Source organism: Myotis lucifugus, unplaced genomic scaffold, assembly GCF_000147115.1.
Source record: "Myotis lucifugus unplaced genomic scaffold, Myoluc2.0 scaffold_213, whole genome shotgun sequence".
Taxonomy (NCBI): Eukaryota; Metazoa; Chordata; class Mammalia; order Chiroptera; family Vespertilionidae; genus Myotis; species Myotis lucifugus.
In genome coordinates, this window is record NW_005871261.1 from 249194 (window position 1) to 275736 (window position 26543).

Here is a 26543-nt window from a genome sequence, read left to right on the forward strand (position 1 = left end):
CCCAGGTCACAGGAGAAGGATCAAATTCACTGTGCCCAGGCCACACACCTGCCTGCCAGGGCTTAGGCCAGTCCCAGGGGACCAGGTTATTCATGTGCACAGCTGAGGAACAAAAGCAAAACTTATAGCAGACAGGACAGAGGCAAGTTCCCCGACCTCCCCTCTCCCCGTCCCCGCTCCGGCTGCCCTCAATGGCCAGGCTGCACAGTGGAAGCCCTGATCGAGTTTCAGGCTACCTCAAACGATTATGACAATCAGCACGACACCCTCTCCAATTCTATGAGAAAGTATTACCGCTTCAGGGATGAGGACCAGGGATTCCGGGGCATTAAATAACTTGCCCAGGGTCATAGCTCTGAACGGGGGCAGAACCAGGACTAGAACTCGGGTCCCTGGGAAGTCAAGCCTGGTGCAAGTGCCACCTCCACAGTGAGAGGTGCAAGCAGGAGAGCCGTGAGTGCAAGGTCTGCTCTGCAGTGCACCGTCCTCACGGAGGGCATTCTCGGGGCTCCCTGCTAACTGATGGGGAACAGGGCTTGGCCGGAGGATACTGCCTCCACCTCTACCTCTAGCTCATTCATCCAGACATTGTCAGCCTGGGGACCTCATGCACTGGGGCCAGACTGAGGCTACAATCAGAGGAATTCATGATACATATACACATGCATGGACATATATTTTCTAACGACAATTCTCTAACTACACACTGAAAGTTCTTCCTTCCCTATGCATCCTAATTAACAGATAGAATCTCTGCAAAGACTCTGTACTGTGTGCTCTTCTAAACCTCGCTCTATGTGAGCCCACATGCAGACAGTGTGACTTTATACAAATGGGATCTTGCCACAGATGTTCTACATACAAGGCCGCTTATCAGGGATATCATGTCTACCTGTGACTGTGACACTATACAGACCTTCAGAGTCGTTTCTACAGCTGCGCAGTGCCCCAGAGTGCCTGTGGACCACAATACAGTTTCCTCCTCCCCGTGGATATGTGGGGTATTTCTGTTTCCGGCCATTGCAACCTTGCAGTGACCCCCACATCTCTGCGTGGAAATGTCCATGCACTTCCAAAGCCTAGAAGCGGGTTGGCTGGGCAGAGGCTCTGACTAGATGCACACAAACTGCCTTCCCAAAATGCTGGGTGGACTCCCCTCCCATCACAGGGCAGAGGAGCCCTTTTTCTGGGGTGCAAATCGGAAGCCAGAGTTCTGTGGGCAGAAGGGCTGTTCCTGTCACCTCCCTGGGGCCTGGGACTCAGTCCCCTGGACAAAGGGAGGAGGAGACTTCTTGGCTCACGCAGATGGCCGCTGCTTCACCGCCCGGGGGGCATTTCAGAAGACTCAGGCCCACCTGAGCCGGGAACTACATTTACTGGCTCAGAACTGATAATGAGCTTTTATGATCTCTGGGGACCACGAGGAACACGTATTAATGTCAAGCATGCCTGTCAGCCACGCAGCCTGGGTGAATGTCACACATTAACGAAATTACAGGCCGCAGCCACACGGGGAAGGAGCTGGGGGCTGCGTGTCGGCGGCGCGCGCAGGCCTGTCAATAACCGCATTACTTCCCAGCTCTTGCGCTCCCGAGCCTGAAGCTGTCTCCCGTCTTCACAGGAATTCTGCTTTCTTGCAGCCGGAGAGGAGATTAGTTTATTACCATTCTGCCCGGAGAGGCAAATCCCAGCACTAATCCTAATTCCCATTTAAGCAGATCTTCATTGTGTGAGGGAAACCAGCTGGGCTCGGAATGTCTTCCCCCTTTTCCCTGAGATCTCATTTCAGCCCCCTCCTCTCCGTGGAGGAGGGAGGTCACTGCAGATGTTGGACCCGGAGCCCTCCTGGGAGGGAGAAAAGAATCCCAGGGTTTAAGGCCAAGAGGGGAGACTGGTGCCGGGTGACAAGAGGCCGCATCGCATGACGGTGAGCCGGGTGACGGTGTTGGCTGTCGGCCTGGCTGTCCTGGGCTGTGGGAAGGAAGGGCCACCACCCTCCAGGTCACAGACTCGGTCTTGCTTTGTACTAAGATCCCACAGATGTGAGGTGGCACAGGCTGAAATGCCCAGTCCAGCCCTAACCAGTTCTGTGACCTCGAGCAAGGACTTTCTGACTCCACACCTCCACTCCTCATCTGGGAAAAAGGGCTCACAACAGCCGATAACTCGTAAGATGTTGTGAGGATTGCATGACGAATGTGTACACAAGAGGGCCTGCCATGCACTATCCTATTCCTTGAATACAAGACTCTGGGTTATATTCTATGGGTTTCTAAGAAAGAAAACACAGTCAGCTAATTAATTATGGCATGTCACTTTTTATATGATGCATCCTGGTTTCAGAGACATTACAATATTAAAAAACAAAGCGTGCCTTAGCCTCCATGAAATATTGCAAGAACCTAGTCAATGGCAGTAAATGTGAGGACTAGTAGCCAAGTCCCCCCATTTTGCAAAGTTCCACTCAAAGCTCAGATCTTTTTCCTCCTCTGCTTCCAAACAAAGCAAACGTGCACTGTGTGAGGAAAAACAGCTCTCGGGTTATAAGGCAAATTCTGAGAGCCACTTTGGTGTCCTGGATGACGCCCAGAGGAGAGACTTTAATGATGTTTCCTACTCTACTTTCACTCTGATGGTTCCTACTCTATTTTTAAATTAAAATAGAACACATACCCAGCAGTGCAAACTCTGTGAATTTTCAAAAACAGGGGGCCCTGCATAACTGACACCCACATTGAAGACTCTTCTCAATTTTCGCCAACATTTGTTCCTCTTCCACCCATGTCTCTCAAATCATCCCTGACTCTCCATCCCCACCGCCCCTGCCCCTTCTGCCTGGATCAGCCTCACCACTGCCTGTCCGCTTGCTGCAAACAGGCTCCCTCCTCCTTGGCTATAGGACTGGGCCCATCAATGTGGAGCACCGCATCTCCCTCCTGCTCCCGTGGGTCCCCTGGTCTCCTGTTGCCTGCACACGGGGACTTTTATCATCTTACCCCTGGTTTCCCACCTTTCCAGGCCCACCTTCAGGGCCTCACAATACACACAGACCCCACCGTCAAACCGAACTCCTCTGCAGAATGTGGACAGTCACAGTCCCACCTGGTGGGCCTGAGCTGGGGATTAGATGAGCTAACAGATTGTAAGTGGTTCCCTAGGTACCTGGCACAAAATAAGCAGTCCATAAACAGAGGAAGCAGGAATTGTGTAAAAGAGAATCTGCTTGCTACTTACTGTAAAAAAGGTAGTAGCCATGACCAGTGGTTCCAAGCTATACTTCTCAGATCCTTCCCTCCCCCCTCCATCCCTCAGGGGTCGACACAAAAAACAGATGGGTTCTACACCCTAGACATATGCTAACACTTAATTCACAGCAACTGGACTTCCTGATATTTTATTTTTTAAGTTTCCAGATAATATTGAAAACCACTATTTTACAAGCTTTTTATATCCTAGATTCCAAGTCAGTAGGATTTCAGAGGAGAGCTGGGAAGGTTTCCTGGAAGAGGCAGCAAGGAAAGGATGAAGGGAGGTGATGAGCCCAGTGATGAGGCTTTTCCCAGCTAGCTCCTCTATAGCCTCTCTCTCTCTCTCTCTCCCTCCCTCCCTCCCTCCCTTCCTCCCTCTCTCCCTCTCTCTCGCCTTCAGCCCCTCTATATCTCTTCCTGGCTCCTAGGTGGAACCCCTCTATATCTCTTCCTGGATCCTAGGTGGAATTGCTATCCTTCTGAGCCCGGTGACCACAAGGACTCTTGTTGCTGTGCCCCAACAAGGGGTAGTGTCCTCAGCGAGACCCTGGAGGTGGCTCAGCTCTGGTTCCTTTGTCCCCACACCAACGCCAAGCCCCAGGATCCAGGCTGAGCCACTGCCAGCTGATGCAGGGCTTACTGACAGATAAAATCTCTGCAGTTTAAGGCTCCGAAGCGAAGCTGAGGCTGGGGCTCTATATTGCTTTGTTTTAAATTAGCAACGCAGGGGGTTGGTGTGGGATTGGGGGAGAGGGAGAGGAGCCAAGGCGAGTTCAGGGGGAGTTCCTGCTGGGTCCTGCATCTCAGCTATTCCCCGGGCAGCCCCTAATGAAGCCGCATCCGGCCTCTGCATCTTCTCTCCACCTGCACTTGTCTCCCTGGGAGAGTGCCTGCCCCGCCCACTCACTCAGCCCCGCTCACCCTGTTCCCATAATGAGTCCCTGAATCGGCCTGCTAATTGTGCCCCTGGGTCACTGTGGGGCTGAGGGGGAGCCATGACATTCTCAGAAACATTGGGATTTATTTTTGCTCCATAAAGGGAGAGCCACTTCCTACATTTAATTGGGCAGCGCACAGTGGGCGTTGGCACTGCTAGCAAGGGTCCCAGTGGGCAAGGAACTCCCAACCTGAGTCCATTAGCTCTTGGCCTAGGGAGGGTGGAAGTACCAGTGTAAGTTAACAAGTGAAGCGGTTTATTCTTAATGCAACTGTCATTAATAATCATCTCCCCTCTACCCCACCTCCCATCAGGTCTGGGCTTCGCTGCAAGCAGCACATGCCAGCCAGGGTCTCTCCTGCTCTCCCCAGGAGTGCCCGTGTGAGCAGACACCACCAGGATGCTCAGCGGAACAGGAAGGGCAATGTGTATCCTCTGGGAGCCTGGGACCCCCTGTCCCCTGAGGGCACTGCCCTGCACTTGCTCTTATCCTGCCCTGTCTGGAAGTGCTTTCCTGTTAGCAGGAGGTGAGAACAATGGCTACCCATTGCATCCATCTGCTGGGGTTCATTTTACACTTATCTTCTGCCTCCCACACTTGTAGATAACATTCATCTGCCGGGGGTATCATCGCTCTTCCCATTCTGCAGATGAGGAAAGTGAGCAGCGGCATTTTTATGTAATTAAACTTGGGTGCCCTATTGGTGGAAAAGGGAAAACAGAAAACACAAATGATTCTATCCACAAGTAAGGCTCCCTCCCTCTCGCAAAGAGGGGGTGCTGCGGCAGACCTAGAAGCCTGATGTTAAGGGACCTGTCCCTGAAGGTGGAACCTGGCCTGCCCGCCCCTACTCCACAGTGTCATCTGACTGAGAAAACACACGAAAAACACGAAGACATAACTCTTCTACCACGTGGCCTGTGTCCTCTCCAGCGAAGGAGGGACCTGAGGCTCAAAGAGGCCAAGCAGTGCGCCTGCTATCACAGAGCTGAATCAGGCTGAGGACCAGAACCCGCAACTTGGTTTTCAGCCGAAGTGCCCAGAGCCACCTCACCTGTGTCCAGCCTGCACGAGGCCACCCATAGGTCCCTCCTCCCAAGGACGCATCTGAGAGGTTCTCAGGCCACTGGGCTGTCTGCACAAAGATACCCGGGGGTTCAAAGGCACGAGAATAACCGGTGCTTGCAGTGCTTGGTTCAGGAAAGGCAGAGACGGTCTTCATGCTGAACTTGGCTTTGGTCCTAATTCTGCCTCCACACGTTCCAGCTCTTGAGCTCAACGCGGATCCACTGTGCAGTCTTACATGTACAGGGACCTCCACCTCTGAGAACAGCAGTATGGTTACGCGCCGCCTAACGGTATCGGTCAACAACGGGCCTTATATATACAGTGTTGGTCCCATAAGATTATAATGAAGCCGAAAAACTCCTATCGCCCAGTGAGGTCACAGCAGCCATCATACTGTCCGCTAGTCACGTCCCAGGTGCTGTATGTTGTCCTAAAGTCGCAGCGTAACTCATTCCTCACGTGTTCGTGGCGCTGCTGGTGTAACTAACCTACTGCGCTGCCAGTCGTACGCAAGTATCGCGCACACGCTTATGTACAGGACGTAACACTTGATAATGGTAACCGACGACTATGTTACTGGTTCACGTGTTTGCTATCCTTTGTATTGTCATTTTAGAGTGCCCTCTTCCTGCTTATTAAGAACAGAGTTTGCTGTAAAAACGATGCCTTGTCACGCTGGCAGCAGCCTCGTTCCTCCTGTGTTTATTTACCACATCTCTTGGTTGCATCGTTTTCTCTTGTGCTTGATTTAATCTCGTGTCACTTTATAAATGTACTGTTGCCTCAGGGTTCTGTGCTGGTAATGTCTACAGCCGTGTACAGGAATGTCCTGGCCTTCACATTCACTCACCACTCACTCACCCAGAGCAATTCAGTCCCGCAAGCTTCATTCAAAGTGTCCTATACAGGGGCAGCATCTACCTTTTATATTGTATTTTGACTGTCCCTCGTCTATGTTTAGATACACAAATACTTACCACTGTGTTATAAGTGGCTACAATATTCAGTACCGGACCATGCTGAACAGGCTGGTAGCCTGGGTGTGAAGCAGGCTAGGCCACCGAGGTGTGTGTAAGTGCGCTTTATGATGTTCACACAATGACAAAATCGCCTACCAACGCGTTTCTCAGAACATATCCCTGTCGTTAAGTGACACACGACTGTATGAAAAAGCCACATGACAGTAATAGAGATGTTTCCAAACTGGCTACCCTGCAGCTCGCAAGGAAGCCGAAAGCTGAGAACTCATAACCTGAGCTGAGGGAAGCGGCCAACCCCATGGCCTACCGCGGCCTTCCTCCTCCTCAACCTGGGGCTGTTAACTCAGACTTTACAACCCACAGGAAGGTGGTGGGGTGGGGAAAACCACACCCCAATTCTTAGTAATTCCTCCTGGCTCCCTTAAATACATTCTAATGCAAAAAGGGGTCTGCAGGAGGTTGGACCGCAGCAGAATTAGCATTTTGATGGGTTTTCCCAACACGTGGAACAAGAGAGCTTTAAAATTCATAGTGAAGAGATTAATCCTCCCAGCTACACTTCTCCCTTCCCAGCTTGAAGGCCAAGAAGTTTTTACCCCTTTAAGACCTTGATTAAGAAAGAAAGTCAGGAACTCCGAGAGCTCAGTCTTAAGAGTCCTACAGAGAAGAGACAGATGGGTTTCCTATGTTGAGCGTACAAGTAGAGCCCTCCAAACACAATTAAAGGGCAGAACCGGAGACAGGGGCATGAAAAGGTTGTGACACTGGGTGGGGGTTGGGAGTGTCTTTAACTCAACAGAGGGACACAGCCTTCTGTTGGGTCCAGAGAGGAGCCTGCTGGCTCCTATCAGCAAGGTTCACCTATAGTAACTGACACAGGCCATTTTTCCTAACACCCATGGTCACTCGCTCAGCAAGCATCTCCAAAACGAATTGCTCTGGGCTGGTATTAGGTGCTTGGGAGAGAAGGATCTGAGGACAGTTCAGCCCAACAAATCCCTGATTTCAAGAAACTCAGTCTAGACAGAGAGACAGGGAAACTGACGGTTACAAAAAAAAAAAAAACATGGTGGTGACAGAAGCAAGTGTGGCTGCCCGGGGACCCCCAGGGAGGAGGGGGACCTCAATCAAGCTGGGTTTACACCCTTTGGGGAATTCTGGTCCTGCTTCAAAACTTGCTTTTGAAAAATTTATGTGATGCAATATTAAGTGTTGAAGGGGAGGCGCTCAGGGCTTCGTAGCGTATGCTCAGCAAGAGCATATAGATGGTGTTGAGGAAAATGATCCAAACCTGGAAATAAGGCCAGGAGAGGACTGTCTTTGCGACATCATGTTGGAACACTGAGTAGCAGGCCCCCCAAGGACTACTGAATTATCCAGGGGATTCTGGAGGAATGTAAACTTTAACTCTGGTGAAGTTACATGTGGATTTGTAGGTCTCGTAGAAAAGATAACCCCAAAGGTTAAGATTGCATTGCCCTGTAGGGCAGTAACCAGCTTTGTATCCCGTCCAGCCACCTATTCCAGCATTCTTTCTCCAGTGCCTATATAACCAGCGTCTCTAATTCTCCGGAGAACCAGCTTTACCCTCCTGCTGGCTCCCACATTAATGAGCTCAATCAATCTCCGACCCTTGTTCATTTTACATTTATATGAGATTTTATAGAATTTACAATTTTTTGAAAATTATACTTTGCCAACACATGCCCAATCACCACACACACACACACACACACACACACACACACACACACAATGCCCAGGGGGAAAGAAATACAGCAAATTGTTATCTTTAGGTAGTTGGCATATATACACATGTGACTTTTATAATCAGGGAAAAAAGTGATAAATATTATTTTTTAAATAGAGAAACACCCCCATCTAAAATTCCCCAAATTAATGGCTAATGCAAACTGCTTGCAAATCCCATCTGCGGACGGGGAGCTAAGCACTTTGTGTGGATGATCCCATTTAAGGTCTCGCCACCACCCCATGTGAAAGGTGCTATCACTCTCCCCATTCTCCAGATGCAGAAACAGAAGCACAAGGAGTTGGCCTCAGATCATAGGTCTGAGCGGTCAGAAGGGATCTGAAGCCCAGGCAGCACTGCCCAGAGGCTTCCCGCTTAACCACACAGCCAGACACCGGCCTCCCACGTGGAAATGGAAGAAATAAACACATCTGCGGGGCTGCCAGGGTCAGGCTTGGAGAAGGCTGTGTTCCCACACGCTCCCGGAGCACACAGCGTGCTGGGAAGCCAGGCACAGGCCTCGCTGGCCTTGAATTGAATTCGCATGTGTCACTCCCACACGTGCAGGTAGGGACCAGGTCTTCTCCATTCTTAAAGCTCCCATCACACTGGGATGGAGGCACAATAGGTGCTGCGCACATGTCTCAGGACACCTCTCCACCTGCTCTGGTAGCTAAACCTTCATGCACCCTAAAGCCAGCTTCGACTCCATAGCTCCCTCCATCTCTCCCTTTGCCCGCCCAGGCACTACAGACGGAGCTGGTTCACACCTCGATCAGAAAGCAAAGGGCAGACTGGCTTCAGCACAGACGGGTTCTGTATGTTGGAAAGGGCCGCAGCCTAGGAACCCTAGAGGCCAAGGGCTCTGCCTCTAAATCACTGTGTGACCTTGAGCAAGTCAGCAAGTCTCTCTGGGACGGGGCACCGTGCCTTTAAAGTGGGCAGGAGGACCCACGGTGCTAGGATGCCCAGATGTTTTGCCAGCATCAGTCTCGCTTTTTACAAGCAGCGAGCGTATTTTATATGCACCAGGCGTGGAGCCCTCACCAGGGACCCACGCCTATTGATTCTCACTAAAGCTCTTCATGTGGCAGGTCACTGCGGGCTAAATCTGTGCGGAAATTGGGTTTTGAGGGAGGAATACCGTGTCATCTAGAAAACTAAATGGGGGGGGAGCTGGAAGAGGGGGAGTGTGGGGAGTGGGGAGAGAGGCTTCATTTACATCGGGCTCTTGAGAGCCCCTACAAACCACCCCATCGGTGGGTTCATCCTGGGCACAAATCTATTGATTTCTTTTGGTCAAATACATTTTCCTAGGTCTCCAAACACCTTCAGACTCAGGTAGGATTACTTGGGTAAATGTTGTGTTTCAAAAGCTTCCTAATAAAAAGCCCCATTTTTCTTGATTGAACAATAAATACCCAGCGAGCCTTTGTCTATGGCTGTGAGGAGGCAGGAGAGAAAACTCAGAAATGTCAGCCACTGAGTGTCAATATTGAGAGCCACGTCTCTAGGTGATTAATTAAGACCAATGGCCAAAAGCAGCACAGGAGGGCCCTCTTATAAAAACGGAAAATGATCCTTCTAGTGACAATGATTCTAGCAAACGGGCCTGCTTCTGATTTCTGGGTGAGTTACTGTCCCTTTAGGAACCTGTTTCATAACTAGCACCTTGTGGGATGCTCAAAATGGGTTCCCTGTGAGATACCAAAGTGGAGGGGAGGTGGGAGGAGCAGCCCCCATCCTGCTCCCAGCAGTTCCATTGTGTTTCCTATTGGCTGCTGCAGGTTGAACTTTCTTTGACTTCTATGGCTGCAAGTAAGTTGGATGCCACTGAACTAAATCATCCCAGGACCTTTTCACGTTAGTCTTTGGAATGCCCAAGGTGGTACCTTGGTTAAGAAACCCAAGGCATTCTGGCGGCCGAATGGTTTTCACCCAAAGGCCTCATGGTGACTCATGTACAAGGTCACTCACTCTGGGGCAGGGCGTTCCATGCCAGGTTGCGAGCGCCCCTCCCTAGCAAAAGGGTCTTCCCAGACAGATCACAAAGCCACAGTAAGAGCTGGCAGGCCGGGGAGCACGTACATTGTCCCGGGATTTTTACCTCTCAGTCCTCTGGGCAATAGGTGTCCATCTTCACTTCACTTTGCAGATGGAGAACCTCAGCACCACAGAACTGGGGTAACCTGCCCAAGGCCACGCGGCTCCTCAGCCAGGATTTAACCCCAGCAGCCTGATTCAATCGCTGTCTAAAATCGAACACCCCAGAAGACCACGCTGGAAGGGAACTTGGGGATCGCTGGTCCCTCGCCTGCATCTTACAGTGGGTGACTGAGGCCCAGAGAGGGTAATAGATGCGCCCAAGGTTCATCATGAGTTTGTTGCAGAGCAGGGTTAAAACTCAGATCCCATCTTGAAATCTGTTCTTTCCACTCCACCTCGGCATCACTGCGCCCCTCAGGACATGCCCCTCAGGACGGGCAGCATGAGTTGGTGGTCAGAAGCTGAGCTCACGTGCAGGCCACCACCCAGCAGCGGCCCCAGCTCTGCCACAGATAACGCTGTGTGACACACTCGGCCCCATCGTGTTCCAGTTCGCCAGCCCTAAAATGGGAATGGCAGCTGCACTTACCTGTAGTGTCCCCAGGTGTGTTCTCACTAACATCTACCCTCTCTGACCTGGGGCAGCGTGAGAGGGACACAAAATGAAACGGATCCTGCTGGTGGAACCGCCCCTCTCCCCCACCTGGCCGTGGCAAATGGACCACCACCCGTTTCCCTAGCCGCCTCCGCCTGGACCTCGGTGGGAAGGACAGACGAATGAGACCAACTGACACTGACGTCCTCAAGTCAAGAGCGAATCGTCCTCTTGAACTTTCTGTTTTCTCCTAACCTCATGTTAATTTCTAGCTCAAAATAAAACGATGTCTCTTCATACCAGGAAAAGGCTAGAAAAGTAATTTCAGGTCGGCACACCGTCTGCCTAATGAGGTTGAACCCACCCATTTGCAGAGTCAGGGAATTTAAGATGCAGAAAGGACCTGAGCTTGAGCACCTGAGATCCTGCGGAAGAAAGTCATCATCTCTCTAAATGTAAACTGATAGCTTCGCCTCTGTTGGGAGGGAGGAAACTGAGGCCCAGAGAGGTTGAGTGATTTGGCCCGTGTCACACAGCCATGGTCGGTGACAGAGACAGAGTGAGAACCAGGTCTCCTGACCTCAGGCTCTGCTGGGGTGGGGGTGGGATAGGGTGGGGGGAGGGTGGAAAGAGGGAGGAGAGTTTGAGTGTGAGTTTGCAAGCACGTCTGAGAGCGTGTACGTATGAGATTATGAACCTCTGAGGCTGAAGAGAAGCATTGGAGTCATTTGACGTTCCACCTGCACTTATCTGAGTGAGAAGATGGGTGTGAACAAGTGTGAGGGTGGACGAGTGAGCAAGAGGGATGTGAGTGGGAGTGAGTGAGAGGGAATCCATAGGCTAAAGAGAGAGAAAACAAGAGGAGGAAAAACATTTGGGCCATTTTCAAATTCCCACAGTTGAATAAATCAAAACAGCTTGTTCTAAAGACAAAGAGGCCATTTCAAACCACATCCTTTACACCAAAGTCAACCCCAAACGGCCCCCTAGATGCTTCTCAGAACCAATGACAAGAGCAACAGGAATATTCACAGTCATATTTAGGATTCTTGAGCAGCTGTGATGGGCCAGGTGTGATTAATGCCCACTTTCCAGAGAAGCTACTGAGGCTGCAGAGGGGAAGGTACTTGGTCCCCACACCCACGTGGTTTCTTGGATAAGGAAGCCTGGTAGGCAGCAAAGGTCCAGTCTGCAAGCTTCCGTGGAAGCCCCACGTGCCTGAGAACCAGCCCTGGGGACAGGGCTGACCTGACTGTGAGCAGAAGGGAGAAGGAAGGGACCCGGGAGTGGGGAGTGAAGACAGCATGTTCCCTGCCGGTTCCTTGTCAGCTGCCCCACAAGGCAAGGCAGATGCCCACCTGTGCGGGAGTCACCACCCCACCTGGCGCCTGGCCTCGACTGGCCAGAGGAATGCCGGGACCCCAGAGAGCTCCCGTCTCCCACCCCAACATCAGCAAAGGGAGCCACATCTCAGTAACCATCGAGTCTCCCCTCCCAATGGGCAGGCGGGGACAGCACCAGGCATGCTGTGCACTTTCTAATAGTCCTGTCCTAACCCCTTTGAGGTGGGTGCTACTCTTCTCATCTTACAGATGGGTAAACTGAGGCTCAGAGAGACTGAATACCTCATCCAAAGTCACCACGTTAGTAAGTTTAGGCAGAGTCGGGGCTGAAGCCCAGCATGACCAGGAGACCTTTGCTCCTTCTAATTCACCCATCACTCATCCGCAAAGCTCTTGCCTCCATAGAATGGGGATCAAAAATCTCACCCCAGCCCTGGCTGGGTGGCTCGGTTGGCTGGAGTATCATCCCATACGCTAGAAGGTAGTAGGCTTGATTCCCGGTCAAGGCACATACCCAGGTTCCGGGTTCAGTTCCTGGTTGGAGCACGTGTGGGAGGCAACCGATCAATGTTTCTCTCACATCTCTCCATCTCTCTCTCTCTCTTTCTCTCTCTCTCCTCTCCCTCTCTCTAAAATCAATAAAAATAATAACAATATAAATTTGTTTTAAAAAATCTCACCCCAGTCGGATTGTTGGGCATCAGATGAGGTAGTGTCTATGGGTCTAGCACAACCATGAAAAAACTCTCTGCTTCTGGAAAGAAAGGGAAGGGAAGAGAGCCAACGAGGTAGGTCATTCCACACCCGGCACCAGGCTAAATAGCTGAGCCAGCCTTTGCTGTCCCTTTTTTCCAGATGGGGAAACTGAGGCTGAGTTTGGATTTTAAAAACTGCCAATGTCACGCAGCTAGTAAGGGGGAGAATCAGAATCTGAACTCAGATCTGTGGGACTCAGAAACCAGAATTCTCACATTCAGTTCAAATGCCACGGACTCCACAAATGCCTTGAAATGGCTTTCTTCTAGAAGAGCATTTAATTTCAATCCCAGACATTTCTCACCAGCAGACACACATGAACTTTACTCAATACACTATTATCATTGTTTTGCCAAAAAGACGATCAGTGAGACCGTTGATTCTTTACACTCTCACACAACAAACACGAACCTCTCAATAGTTAGAATCGTGCTCGAATACTGGTTGGGCTACTTAGAAACAAAAATTGCCCGTTATTTAAATTCAATTACATAGCAACCACTTTTTAAAGAGGATATTTTTATTTGAGCTCATTGTGTGGCAAATCCTCAGACACTTTCTTTCTTCAAACTACTTGGAGAAGGAAACATCAAATGAAAGGGAGGAAATGTTATGCATATCATCCCAGCTATTGAAAATAATGCTGATGGATTTTCCTCCTTGGCTCTTCATTTATTTAAACAACACCCCCACTTCCCTCAAGGGCCCTGCCTGGGCTTCCTAAGCGTCCTAAGCACTCTTCTCTGGGGGAATTCAAAGCTTTCTGGTCACAGTCCCTGGTCAGGATTCCTACGGGCAACTCTAGAGGCAGAAGGAGACCCAAAGAGCAAGCAGCCTCCACTCCCCAGTGTGCAGACGAGGTGTCAAAAGTCCACAGCAGAAACAAGAGCTAGTTCGAGCCAAAGAAGAACTAGGCTCTAAACTCTGACTTTCTGGACTCCCAGTCCAGTGTTCTCCCAATCTCACCAGCTGAGGAACAATGGGGACAGCAATTCATGGGATGATGGATCTAGGCTGCGATCCAACTGTCTTGGCACCCCCCAGCCTCAGCCTCCCAATTTCATGGTTTTACCACATTCCCAGGCCTCATGGAATCCACCAGGCTCTGAGATTGGCCCCCAGGGTCCCCATCGGGTCTCTGGGCTCAGAGGAGGGAAGCTCCCACCTGTGGCCCCAGCTCTAGCCCCTCCAGCACCATGGCCCGTCCTCCAGCTTGCTCAGCCTTGCACAACAAGCAGGCAGCAGCCTCAGAGGTCTCTGTTTGCCTTGGCTCCACAGCCTGCTTCCTCAGCAAGAAGCCACTGCAAAGGAAAATAAAACAACAACAGAAAGCCCTTTGATCTGCCAACAGACGGCCAGGAGGAAGGTGGGAATCACCCTCTGTTGTGACCTCTGGCCTCCTGCCCCCAAGTTCTCCGCAAAGGGTCCCAGGGTCCTTTCGCACACCCCACCTGGCCCAGGCACCTGGGTCCCACGAGATGAAAGGGTCAAAGTGACATATGTGAGCACCAAGCAGGGATGAACAGGAGCAGAAAGAGGCTGGACAGGGCCAAGCAACTGGGAGAGAGGAGATGGCCATTGACCCAGGAAGCCAGTCCACACAGGTGGTCTCCCAGATTGTGGAGCATCAGGAAAGAGGTGTGTGCAAGAAAGGCCTTCTGGTCCATCACTAGGGAATCCGGCAAAGCATCATAGTTCTCCACGCAGGAACACCAGGCACCCCTCACAAAAGGATGCGTTGCGTTCAAGATACGTGAGCTGTACTCTCCCACACCCCAAGGTCCACCCTGGAGGCCCCCCATAGCCTCAGGAAACATGCGTTCACTCTGGGAGCCGCATTCAAGCCCCCTTCCGTCTACTGGCCTGAAGTCAGGCTGGAAGTATCCGGTGCCGATGTCCCAGGAGCAGCCCTCGGCTCATGGGAGATGGAAGCTGGTGACCACTCACTGGAATGGCTCTCAGGTGAGCGCCACACAATCACTGGGAGGGTCCCCCATGGGAGGGAAGGAACCCCAGTTGCCCACAGAGGTAGGCAGCTCATTAGTGCACCGTTGATTGGCTTTCCTCCCCTCCCTGCCCACTCAGCTCTCTGGGACCAACCTCATATTTCAACTATTTGCGTCCAAATCCTTGCTCACAGTCTGCTCTTGGAGATAACCAACGAAAACAAGGCAGACGTGGATGTGCGAACGCAGAACAAGGGAAAACGTGCGGGAGGCAGAGCAGAGGGTGGAGCATCAGCAGCTGTAAGATGAAGGTGCTGCACACACAGATGTGCCCGGTGACCCAGAGGACAATTCGAGAGACAGGAAGCTGGCTGTCTCTGGGCGAGGAGACTGCGTTAAGACTGAGAGTTAGTTTCCATTGTATATGCTTCTGTTCTATGTCCATATTTTCTGATTATTTTCTCCCTAAGCCTTTCACCACTAAAGCACGATTCTTTCCCAAGAGCTCCTGAGACCTGGAAAGTAAAATAAATGACCGCTGCAGAGGGAGAAAACCCTGAAGCCAGTCATCTCCCTCACTCCCTGGCACCCTCTCACTTCCTTCCCTCCCCATCGAGGCCTCCCTCTCAGCCCCGGTGAAGGAAGAGGTCCCCTTTCCCTCAAAGGCTTGGTAGCTGCCGATGAACAAGGGATTCAGGGCTGGAAGGGAGAAAAGGGCCCCCGAGAGGCCTCTGAGACCTCTGGATGCTGACTTCCTCGCCAATCATGCTGTTAAGACACAAACTGGCCCCAATGGGAAGATCCTGGTGTCCCACGGGCACAAGCCAAGGAACAGGCTGGGCTTGACACTGGGCTCCGGGGTTCGGACCACCTGGGTTTGCGTTGCTATAACTCTGGTAACCAGCTGTGTGGCCTTAGGCAAGTGACTTAACCTCTCTGTGCCTCAGTTTCCTCAACCATAAAACAGGGATAGTCATAGCAAAAATTAGAGGGCATTACAGGCTGAATTGTGTTTCCCCCAAAATTCATACATTAAAGCCCTCATCCCAGTGCCTCCGAAATAGAACTATTTAGAAGTAGGGCCTCTGAAGATGTAATTCAGTTAAAATAAGGCTTTAGGAAGGGCCCTGATTGAATCTGACCAGTGTCCTTATAAGAAGAGATGGCATAGACACCCAGGAGGCATCAGGGGTGAACATGAACAGAACAAAGACCATGCGAGGACACCACGAGAAGGCGGCCCTCTGCAAGCCAAGGAGAGAGACCTTAGAAGAAACCATACCTGCTAGCACCTTGATCATGCACTTCCAGCCTCCAATGCTGTGAGAAAATAAACTTGACATGAATTAAGTTATGTAATCCTCACAACTCAATAAATTAGATATTATTTTTGGTCCCATCTTATGGATGAGAACATGAGGCACAGAGAGGCTGCGTGACTTGCCCGAGGCCGTGGAGCTGATGAGTGGCAGAGCTGGGACTGTAAGCCATTCTACTGGTTAAGATCAGACTTGTAAGCGCCTGGCACACTGCTGACCAGTACATGTTAGCCATGCCCATTACCCAGAACAACCTGGAGGAGACTGGGCTGCAGAGGGGGCACCTCCGGAGCACCTGCCAGGTCCCTGGGGACCATGGACGAGCAAGGACAGACAGGGGTCCCTGCCTCTGGGACTCACACTAGAGTGGGGGAGACGGACATGAACATGAAATAATCACACACATAATCAACAACTGCCCATTAAGGAGGGGGCATTCAAGGAGGACTTCCCAGAAGAGGTGATACATGGGGCTGAGATCAAAAGGATGAGGAGGAGTCAGGTAGCTTAAGAGGGAGGCAAAAGCACTGCAGGGAATGTTGGGGAGAGCACAGAGTGGCCCTGGGCGGGTGGGGACAAGAGAAGGAAGCAAAGTGGGCTGGAGTCAAGGGAGGCAGGCTTGGATGGGGAGTGGGCAGAGGCCTCGGGAAAGCCTTTTGAACACAAGTGAGAATCCACGGAAGGGTTTCCAGCCAGGAGGCTAACATGCTCACATTACACAACAGATGTTTTCCCTGACAGCGTGTGAGTCGGACTCCGGTAAATCGAATTTTATTTTTAAGGCGGTGGGGGTCAGTGGGAATCTGAGAGTTCATCCATCTGCAAATTGAATGAGGACCCTCTGATCCAGCTGGCATTTTATAGCTCTGGCTGCCTCGAGCGAGATCCACCTGTTAGGTAGCAACCCAGGGGAAGGACCGGCCTCGCTTCCATGTGCCAGAGTGGGGGGCACTGTTTCTGCTGGCCGTGTCCTCCTGTTCCCCCATAAGTCGTGGGAAAGCCCCACACTGTGAATGTGGCTCTTCCCACTGGGCCTCCACATAGCCTGCTTCCTGTGGTGACAACCTTCCAGGCTCCCCTTCCCCAGCTTCTCCTCATCCTCTAAGCTTCAACTTGTACTTCACTCCATGGGGAGGCCTGCGCTGCCCCCACCCCCAGACCTAATGCTTTCCCTGAGTGTTTACGGTGCCCTGGGACGCCCCACTGGGTTGGTTCTGCTGGTATCGCCAGACAAGAGGAAGAGACGTTACACAACAGATGTTTTCCCTGACACAGTGTGTGAGTCGAACTGCAAGGAAGGATGTGATCCCAGAGAAGCTATTACTAAGAATTCAATCATTCATTCACTCATTCATTCAGCACACACGAACTGAGCATCTGTTCCACCCCAGCACGGAGCTACATCCTGCAGGTTCCATGGAAACAAAACAGACAGGCCTCTGCCCTCCTCCCATGAAGGGAGACAGAGAATAAATAAAACAATTAGAATAATTCTAACATTCATTGACTAGTTTTGAAGTGCCACGTTCAATCCTAAGAGAAACATCTATGCATTTTACACTTATTTTACCTTCATAAAACCCTATGAGGTCAAATGGTGGCACAGAGAAGTACCCTGTCAGAGTTCAGGATACGGGGCTGACCCGAGATTTGAACCCAGGCTGTTATGTTCAGAAGCCACACTCCTCCTCCTCCTCAATGGCACGGTGTCTCCTCTACTGTCACGGCGTGGGGATGAGGCTGCATGTCTGAACCCCCAGCCTCACCTCTGAGCCCCCAGCCCTCCTGGGTCCCCTGGGGCTGGGTTCTGGAGCTGGAAGCTGTCTGTTTCCCTCCTCAGCCCCGCCTTAGGCAGAGTTGCCCAAATGCCGCCCCTGGAGAGAGAAGCCCAACTTGCAAATGTCCTGGTGATTTCAGTGCTAAAGGTGAACCAGGACAAATAGCAAGCGAGAGTGATTCGTCTCAATCAGAAATTCTCAACTTGAGAGGAGATGGCGAAGGCAGGCGACTCAGAAAGACACGTGGGAAGAATGTAAATGGTGCCTGTCATGCAGTCGTTACAAATCATTATTTCTAGAAAACATTCTGCCTGCAACTGGTTACAATTCAGATCCGTTGCTGTTTCCTGAGCCCAGACTGAACACCTAGCACCTTTCCAGGCCGGGAGGGGGGAGGGGAGCAGATGGCAGCATCGGACAAATGCTCAGCTGTGGGCAGGGCACATGGATGCAGACACTTACCTCCTTTGATGCTGATAGCTAAGCCACGAGGTGGGTATAAATCCCTACGTTATGGATAAGAAAGAGGAAATGAACAGAGATTAATATACCCATCATCAGGTTAAGTTGGGCAAATTACTTCACCTCTTTGAGGTGGCTTTCCTGGTGGTAAAATGGGGCAATAATAGCACCCACCTGTAATGAGTTGGATTGTGAACCCCAAAAAGATATGTTGAAGTCCTAACCCCTGGTACCTGTGAGTGTGACCTTATTTGAAACAGGGTCTTTGCAGATGGACTCAAGTTAAGATGAGGTCATTAGGCCCTAATCCAATATAACCGGTGTCCCCGTAAGAGGGAAGACAGACATGGGGAACGCCATGTGATGCCAGAGGAACAGACTGGTGTGCCCACAAGCCAAGGAACACCAAGGACTGCCAGCAGCCACCGGAGCTGGGAAGGAGCAGGAAGGACCCTCCCCTGGAGCCCTGCCAACACCTCGTTTTGGACTTCCAGCGTCCAGACTGTGAGAGAATAAATGCCTGCTGTGCGAAGCCCCCGGCGTGTGGCACTTCGTTACAGCAGCTCTACGAAACCAACACACCGCCTCGTCCAAAGGGCTACCGGCTTGTTCTCAGCCAGTGATGGCAAACCTATGACATGCGTGTCAGAGGTGACACACGAACTCATTTTTTTGGTTGATTTTTCTTTGTTAAATGGCCTTTAAATATATAAAATAAATATCAAAAATATAAATCTTTGTTTTACTATGGTTGCAAATATCAAAAAATTTCTATATGTGACACGGCACCAGAGTTAAGTTAGGGTTTTTCAAAATGCTGACACGCCGAGCTCAAAAGGTTCACCATCACTGTTCTAAGCTCTGCCCCAGGAGTTCCAGGTAGGAGGATTACAGACGCTGAGGTTTCAGGGACCCCGTGGTGGCCGACTCACAGGCCCGCTGGCCTGCGTACCTGCCAGGGATTCTCAGAGCGGCCAGGGTCAGCAGTGCCTCCCCAGCGTCTTGGCAGCTGCAGTGGAAGGTCACCCTCTGCAGTGCCTCCAGGGACAAGTGTCCACCGTACTCAGGGGGCAATGGGTCACCTTCGAACCATCACCTCCCAAAGACCTCTCCATGCACCTCATGCTCATGGGGGCTAAGACCCCGCAGCAGATAAGCGCCCGGGGCCTACCCTGCTGGAGGGAGCCCTACCTGTCAGGCACCAGGTGGCAGGAGCTGCACCCCCAGGAGGCTGAGGCGCACTTGGCCAGCGAGCGCATTGCAATCGGTCCCAGCCAGCGAAGCTTCAGTACGGGAGGGGGGTTCCCAGCAGCCCCCCCAGGCCTCGTGCCCACAGTGGTAATTAGACATGAAAAGATGGGCCTAAATCCAAGGCCCAGAGCTCCAAATTCTTCTCCCATTTCAAATAGGAGCCTTATTAGTTCAACATGAGAGCTCAGCCCGAGGCCACGGGGGTGGGAGCCCAGAGCCTCTTCGTCCAACATCATGGGGTGGGTGTGCTGGGCCGCTTCTGGCCTCCCCTCAGCACTGGTCCCTTGCCAAAGTGTGTCTTCCTTCTTACTCAGGAGGGAGAGGAGAAATAAGCAAACATGTTGACACCTACTATGTGCCAGGCACTTGACTAGCTTTACAGCTTTCCCATATTCTTCCCATTTTGCAGAGGAGAACACTGAGGCTCAGAGGGATGAACAAGTGCTACGTAGAAGAGTCAGGATTCAAACCTAGGTCTGGCCATCTTACTGTCCCCAGAAAAACAGGGCTGGAGAGCCTTATCAGGACCCCTCTCCTCCCTGCCCAGTCCCATGGGGCTGCATGGATGGACAGGTAACACAGGTGACCTTGTGTGTCATTGGAGGGGACCCCCCCAAAGCTTGAAAGCACAACAGTTCCCAAAGCAGTATATGTGAGGCCCGAATTCCTGTGGCTCTCACTATGCATATTAAACCTATGATTCTCTCACCTCATGACACACACTTCTATCCCATCTTCCAGACAGTTCCTGCAGCCTTCCCTCCCCGGCCCTTTCTCCACACCATCAGGGTAGGGGCGGTGAAGATGGGAGCAAAAGAAGGTTCTGGAGGACTCTGGAAGAAGTCCTCTGAGCAGTAAGTTTCAGGAAGCCAAAGGAGGCCATGGTAACAATGGGCTGAAGGTCAAGGACCCTTGCTTTGTATTCATTCACTTGCCATCTCTTGCTCTCTCTGAGCAGCCCCTCCCTCCAGTGTATATAATACTATATAATCTGCCCATTTACATAAAGATCATTTCCATGTAGCAGTCTGTAATCTATAAAGAGCAATATACATCAGAGATTATTAGGAAAAGGAAGGTTTCATGTTTTCTTTTTAAAAAAATATGTATATTTTTTTATTTATTTAAGAGAGAGGAAGGGAGAGGGAGAGAGAGATAGAAACATCAATGATGAGAATCATCAATGCTGCATCCTGCATGCCCCCCACTGGGGACTGAGCCCACATTCCAGGCATGTGCCCTGACCGTGACCTCCTGGTTCACAGGTTGGTGCTCAGCCACTGAGCAACACTGGCCCCAGGAAAAGCTTCCATGTTTTAAGGACTGTGTATGCTAGAAGCTTTCAGTGTGTCACATCATCTCAATTAATCCTCTATTCAGGAAATGTAAATGCAGGGAGTTCGTGCTCAGCAAATAGCCACTATCCTTCCATTCTCAGCCTCCCTTGCAGCTGGTTGGGGGCCAGGTGACAGTTCTAACCAATGTACTAGGGCTGAAGTGATGTGTGTCGCCTCCTGGCTAAGCAGTTGAGTGTTAAGTATGCCTTTTCCATGTCTCTCCTCCCCTTCTGCAGTAACTGTGGGTGCCACGGAATCTAGAAGGTGCAATTACAAAGATGGCTGTCAGCCTGGGTCCCTGAGTAACCATGTGGAGCAGAGATCCATGTTAGACAGACAATGGGAGGGAGAATCAAGCCTGCAGTGTAAGCCACTGATAGTTTTGGGTCATGTGCTGTGGCAGCTAGTGTTTCTTGGCTTAACAGTATCATTGCTGCTATTATTCTGATCTTCACAGATAAGGAAACCAGAGCCATATAGCCACTAAGTGGCAGAAACCAGATTCAAATGCAGATCTGTGGCTCCAACACACATCCTCTTTAAATGACAACCTTTTGTTGCTTAATAAGATCATTCCCCTCTGAAACAGACTTGCAAAAAGAAACAAACAAACAAAAAAAACGCCTCCAACCCCTTATTGTCCCCAGAATGGCTGAGCAATGGATGCAGGATGAAAAGAGGGACTCTTGTAAGGCATTCTGAGCCCGGAAGATGATCAAAAGCAGGAAGAGAGAGCCTAGAGCCCTAGATGAATCTCAGGGATATCTTTCCTGGGGCTTAAGGGCTCACAGGAGGTTTTAGTATAAGAGGAAAGATCACATAGTGGCTTAGAGCACAGAATGGGGCATCAGATCAACCTAGGAGCACATCCCAGTCCCACTGCTTACTCTCTTGATCTTTCTGAGCCTTACGTTCTACTCTGTAAAATGGGAACAATATCTGAACCAATGCTGAGGTGAGAGAAAGCATTCTCCTGCTCCTGGCTTATGGTGAGCACTCTTCAAGTGTCAGCCACCATAAGATCATCCCTGGGAGGCTCAGAGCACCAGCCTTACTGGAGGGGACCAAGCAGAGGGACAGCCCGGGGAGACCGGCCCAGCCAGCAGGGCTGATAGAGCCCAGAATCTCAGCCTGTAAACCTGGCCCGGCTCCCATCTCTGCAACAGACCCAGGGGCAGGACACAGAGAGAAGCAGGGCCAGCCAGACATAATGCAGCACAGCAGAGGAGCCAGATTATTTACTTTAAAGTGGAAAGTGTCTTCCAGAGGACGGCCTTTTATTTGGGTGAATCTGGGGGCTGTGTCTCAGCTTAAACTCATTATCTGCACACATGGTCTTCGTACTCCGGTTCAGGGTGGGAAACAAAGGGTGGAAGAGAAAGGATGGGCCAATAGGAGCTGATGAAATATCATCCCTCAAGTGCCAGAAACCGGGATATTTTCAGTGACGTCACATTGGGCTTCCTGCCATGGGGATAGGGCTATCGTGAGAATACTCACAAGACTTTAACTTAGGAGTCCTCAATGAAGCAGGGAAAGAAAGAAAACAAAAAAGCAGCTTATTCTATGTACCTTTGTCTTCTATCCCCAAAACACGCTCTCTCGCTCTCTCTCTCTCTCACACACACACACACACACACACATACACACACACTGTGCCCCAGAAGATCAGAGCTGGAAAGGACCAAAGTTGATCTTCCTACTTCACAGTAACTGTATAAAGATAACAATGACAAAATGTTAATATCTACTGAGCATGTGCCACTTCCGGCCACTGTGCTAAGTGTTTTATATGTTTCATCTCATTGGCTGTTCACAACAATCTGATAAGGCATTATTAGTCCCATTTTACACATAAAAAAGCTGAGGCATCAGAGATTGAACAGCCGAGGGTTGCAGAGCTAATAACTAGGAGAGAGCCAGCATTCAAACAACCCAGGCAGCCTAACCACCACGCAATGCTACCTGTAAAGAAGCAGAGAAACGAGCACAGAGAGGGGCGGTGACTCACTCCAGGTCACACAGCTCCATCTGTAACAGAATCAGGGTGAGGACACAAATCTCCTGAACTCCTGGTCCAGTGACCATTCCACTCCCTCCTGGTGCCTCTTAGTCCTTACTGGTACACACAGGCACACAGCAGTGAACACGCTTCTGCTCATCTCCAAGTTGTTTAAGTCACTAATTACAGCAGCAGTCAGGGGTGCAGACAAGGGCTAAGGGTTGCACCTTATGAGAAGTGCCCAGATGAAAGGCCTGCTTGGCCCGTTGAGAACACCGGGACTCATCATCTCACTCTCTCTTATTTTAATAAGCGTTTCATTATCTGCTCCCCCTCCTTCGATCGGAGCGCTGATGCGGGTCCAAGGTGCCAGCCTGTGTGGCAGGAGGAGCCCAAGCTGGCAGGTTTGCTCAATGGCATCAGGTTGCAGAACTACCCGCTCAACCCATCATCTGCTCCCGGGGAGCAGAGGGTGGGGGGGGATTGGCAAAGTGCTGGTTTCCAAGGCCCCTCCCTTTGCAGTGTCCCAGCTGAGTCTGAACAAATGTTCCTGATTTTCTTTTCAACGGCTGATGAAATAGGCCAGTGAGCAGCTCTCTGGAAAGAGGGGTCCCTACAAGGGGCGGCCCAGCCACCACCATTTGCTCCTCCCAGGGAAGGGGAGAGAGTGAATGCTGGACAGGCCTCAGGAGAAAAGCAGCCTGCGGACAGATATGGGTTCCCAGCAGGCACTGACATTACCCCCGTACAGAAAACTGGTGGAGGCCAGGAGCCTGGCTCACTTTGCTGTGTGTGTGTGGGGGGGGGGGGGGGAGGCACAGCGGGATAAGACAGGCTGAGAAAGCATGTCCAAGAGGGGAAGTGACTCACCCAAAGCCACACTGATCACCCAGAAGACTGGGCTCCGTTCTCGACCCCCTCCCACAAATCCCTGCCACAAGCTCTTGCTTTGATACTGCCGGGCACCTGTCCCTGCCCAGCACCCTGTCCTCCAGCCCACCCCTCACACCATCAAAACCTTATTGGGCAACTCAAGGAGCTATTTCCAAGCTCACGTGGAATTTTTTTATTGGGGAGGGGGCACTTTTTGGATCAATCCAAGGTGCCCTAACTCCAACTCCAGATGAACTTCTGCTTCTAGAACAGCGGTTCTCAACCTGTGGGTCGAGACCCCTTTGGCGGTCGAACGACCCTTTCACAGGGGTCGCCTAAGACCATCCTGCATATCAGATATTTACATTACGATTCATAACAGTAGCAACATTACAGTTACGAAGTAGCAACGAAAATAATTTTATGGTTGGGTCACAACATGAGGAACTGTATTTAAAGGGCCAGAAGGTTGAGAACCACTGTTCTAGACGGTGCCCTGGAACTTTCACGGGTGCACTGGCATTCAGCCACGGGTTGCATAAAGATACCGCCAAGGGTCAGGCATTTGAATGTATTTGGGGACGGGGTGACAAGGACACAGACTGACCAAGACGTGAAAAGTGGCGGAATCAGAGATCTCCGAGTCAGCAGCCCGGGGTCTCAGTTCCCTCTTCCCTTCAGGGCACGTGGGGGCTTGGGGGCAGTGCGGGGAGAATGGGTGGAACAGGACAGGGCTGGCTGTATGGGGCAGGCTTCCCTCCTCAGAAAAACAAGTCACTAAAAACAAAACCAAACAACCCTTTTGTTTTCTGGCCCCATGGAATGTCTTGAAGCCGCATCCAGGGACAGCGGCTCCTCCACCCTTTCCTCTGTCTCTGCTCCTCCTCTTCTAATCACAATAAAAATCATGCTGATCTTTCCTTGTGGCAGCTCTGTCCTAGAGCAGGTTGGTAGCATCCAGCAAAAAACAATGGGTGGGCTGCGTGGCAAGCAAGAGCCTCAACTCTCTTTCTGGACCCTCCCCGCTTCCATCATCTCTGCAGGAGACTCGGGGGACACCCAGGAGGGGGGCCGCCCAGTGTGCACAGTTTCTAGCCAAGAGAAAGATGAAAACTTCCACTGGCCGCTGTGAGGCCACCGCACGGTCTTTGATGTGCTCATTTGTACTCACTTGGGGTGCAGGGAGGAGGGAGGAGAGAGGGAATTAGAGAGAATGATGAGGCGACAGTCCCTTCAGTGTCCCTTCAATGTCCAACAGCCCCACACCTGACAGAGTAGACACTCTTCACCGATGCCAGCAGCTGCCTTGCTTCCCAAGGCGTCGGCAGGGACACAGGGACTCAACACACACGGTCCCGGAGGTCAGACAGGGCACACAGAGCAGGTCTCCACCAATAAGTGTGAAATGACCAGATGACTGTGGCCCATGGACCCAGATGGGAGGGGCGGGGGCTCTTGTTGACTGCTGAGAAAATTACAAGGGTCCCCCATCACCCCCACCCTTGCCTCCCAGCTTATTTGTGCCCAGAGAGAGTGTGGATAGGAGGGGATGTGATATGCCAGGAGACCTCACCCAGGCATAGCAGGTAGGGACCTGGCCAGATCCAGGGAACAAAGGTCCAACTTTCACAGAAAGGGGGGTGCATTCAGCGATTGGGGGGGTCAGACTCCAGAGAAACCTCAAAAAGTTAATTCTCCCAGTCATTTTCTCCACACGGATTTGCTGTTACTGTACAGTTTCTCTCCTTTTTTTGTTTTCCTGGCGGTGACTTTTTTATTCACCAATACACCCTGACAGCCCAGCTTCCCAGCACACGGTGCAGTTACAAATGAAGCACCCCAGCCTCACACTCGACCCTCTCCCCCAGTCTGGCTGCGCGGAGGGGTGCTCCTCCCGGCGGGGCCCCGGGTGTGTTGGAGGGTCTGTGGTTGTCTGTCCTGGATTTCAGTACATTTGTCTGGAAGGAACCAGCACTGGCCTTCCTATGGGTGAAAGGGCCGGGGAAGTGCGCCCCCTGGCGGGAGCCAACTCAGCTCCATCCAGCCGGGCCCCAAAGCCGGCGTGAACCCACCAGAGCCCGCCAGCCCTCCAAGTGGACTCCCACTACACCCCCTAAATCTGCACACACCTGGGCTTCGGACCCACCGAGAGCCACACAGAATCTCTGCTTCCCCAAACCGCACACACCGTGTAGGGGATCCAGGGGCCCCCGAAGGAAAGGGTGGCGCCCCGGCCTCGCCCCGCCGCCAGGGACCCCAAGGCGGCAGGCTCTCAGTGCCCTGCTGGGCCCAGTGATCTCCTAGCCCGGATCTTCGCTTCTCATCCCTAGACCCTAATCCTGCCCTGCTACAGAGTCGGGTGGCGCGCGCGCCCTCCCTCGGGTTGCAGCCCTCTCCGAGACCCCAACCTTGTAACCACACCTGCCACCCTCCGCCATTCTCCCGGCGCCCCCACTCACCCACCCAGAGCACCCGGAGCCGACTGGCGCTGCACCTGTCCGCGGGGAAGCCCCAGCCCTCGGCGGATTCGGAGCAGGAATTAGAGGCGAACACGTCTCCCCTTCCTCCTCCGCATGCTGGTTTAAGTAAAACTTGGTTCCAGAGCTTCCCCGGACCGTCCTGGGATACTCCTGATGGCACCCCTACCCCACCCACCATGCCCAACTGTCTCCCGCGGGGAGCGCGCGGGGAGTCTCCAAGTCCTAGGGCGCAGCGGCAGGGCGCACTGAGTATAAGAAGGTGTGGAGCCCCCTACCTTCCAGCTGCAGCGGCCGGACCCCGCGCCAACTCCCGCCGGCGGCCGCGGGGGAAACTTTCCTGGGGCAGATAGGCGCGCTCTCAACTTGCTGGG

The 26543-nt window shown here is 51.8% G+C and overlaps 1 protein-coding gene across 2 annotated transcripts in view; it reads right to left on the bottom strand.

Moving 5' to 3' along the window:
* TSPAN18 (tetraspanin 18) overlaps window positions 1–26537 on the bottom strand; it is a 143016-nt gene extending 116479 nt beyond the window's left edge. For both annotated transcript variants that reach the window (XM_023761690.1, XM_006097905.3), the window contains exon 1: window positions 26448–26537. The gene's annotated coding sequence lies outside the window, so the exon portion shown is untranslated. The remainder of the gene's footprint in view (window positions 1–26447) is intronic.
* Between the last annotated feature and the right edge of the window lie 6 nt (window positions 26538–26543).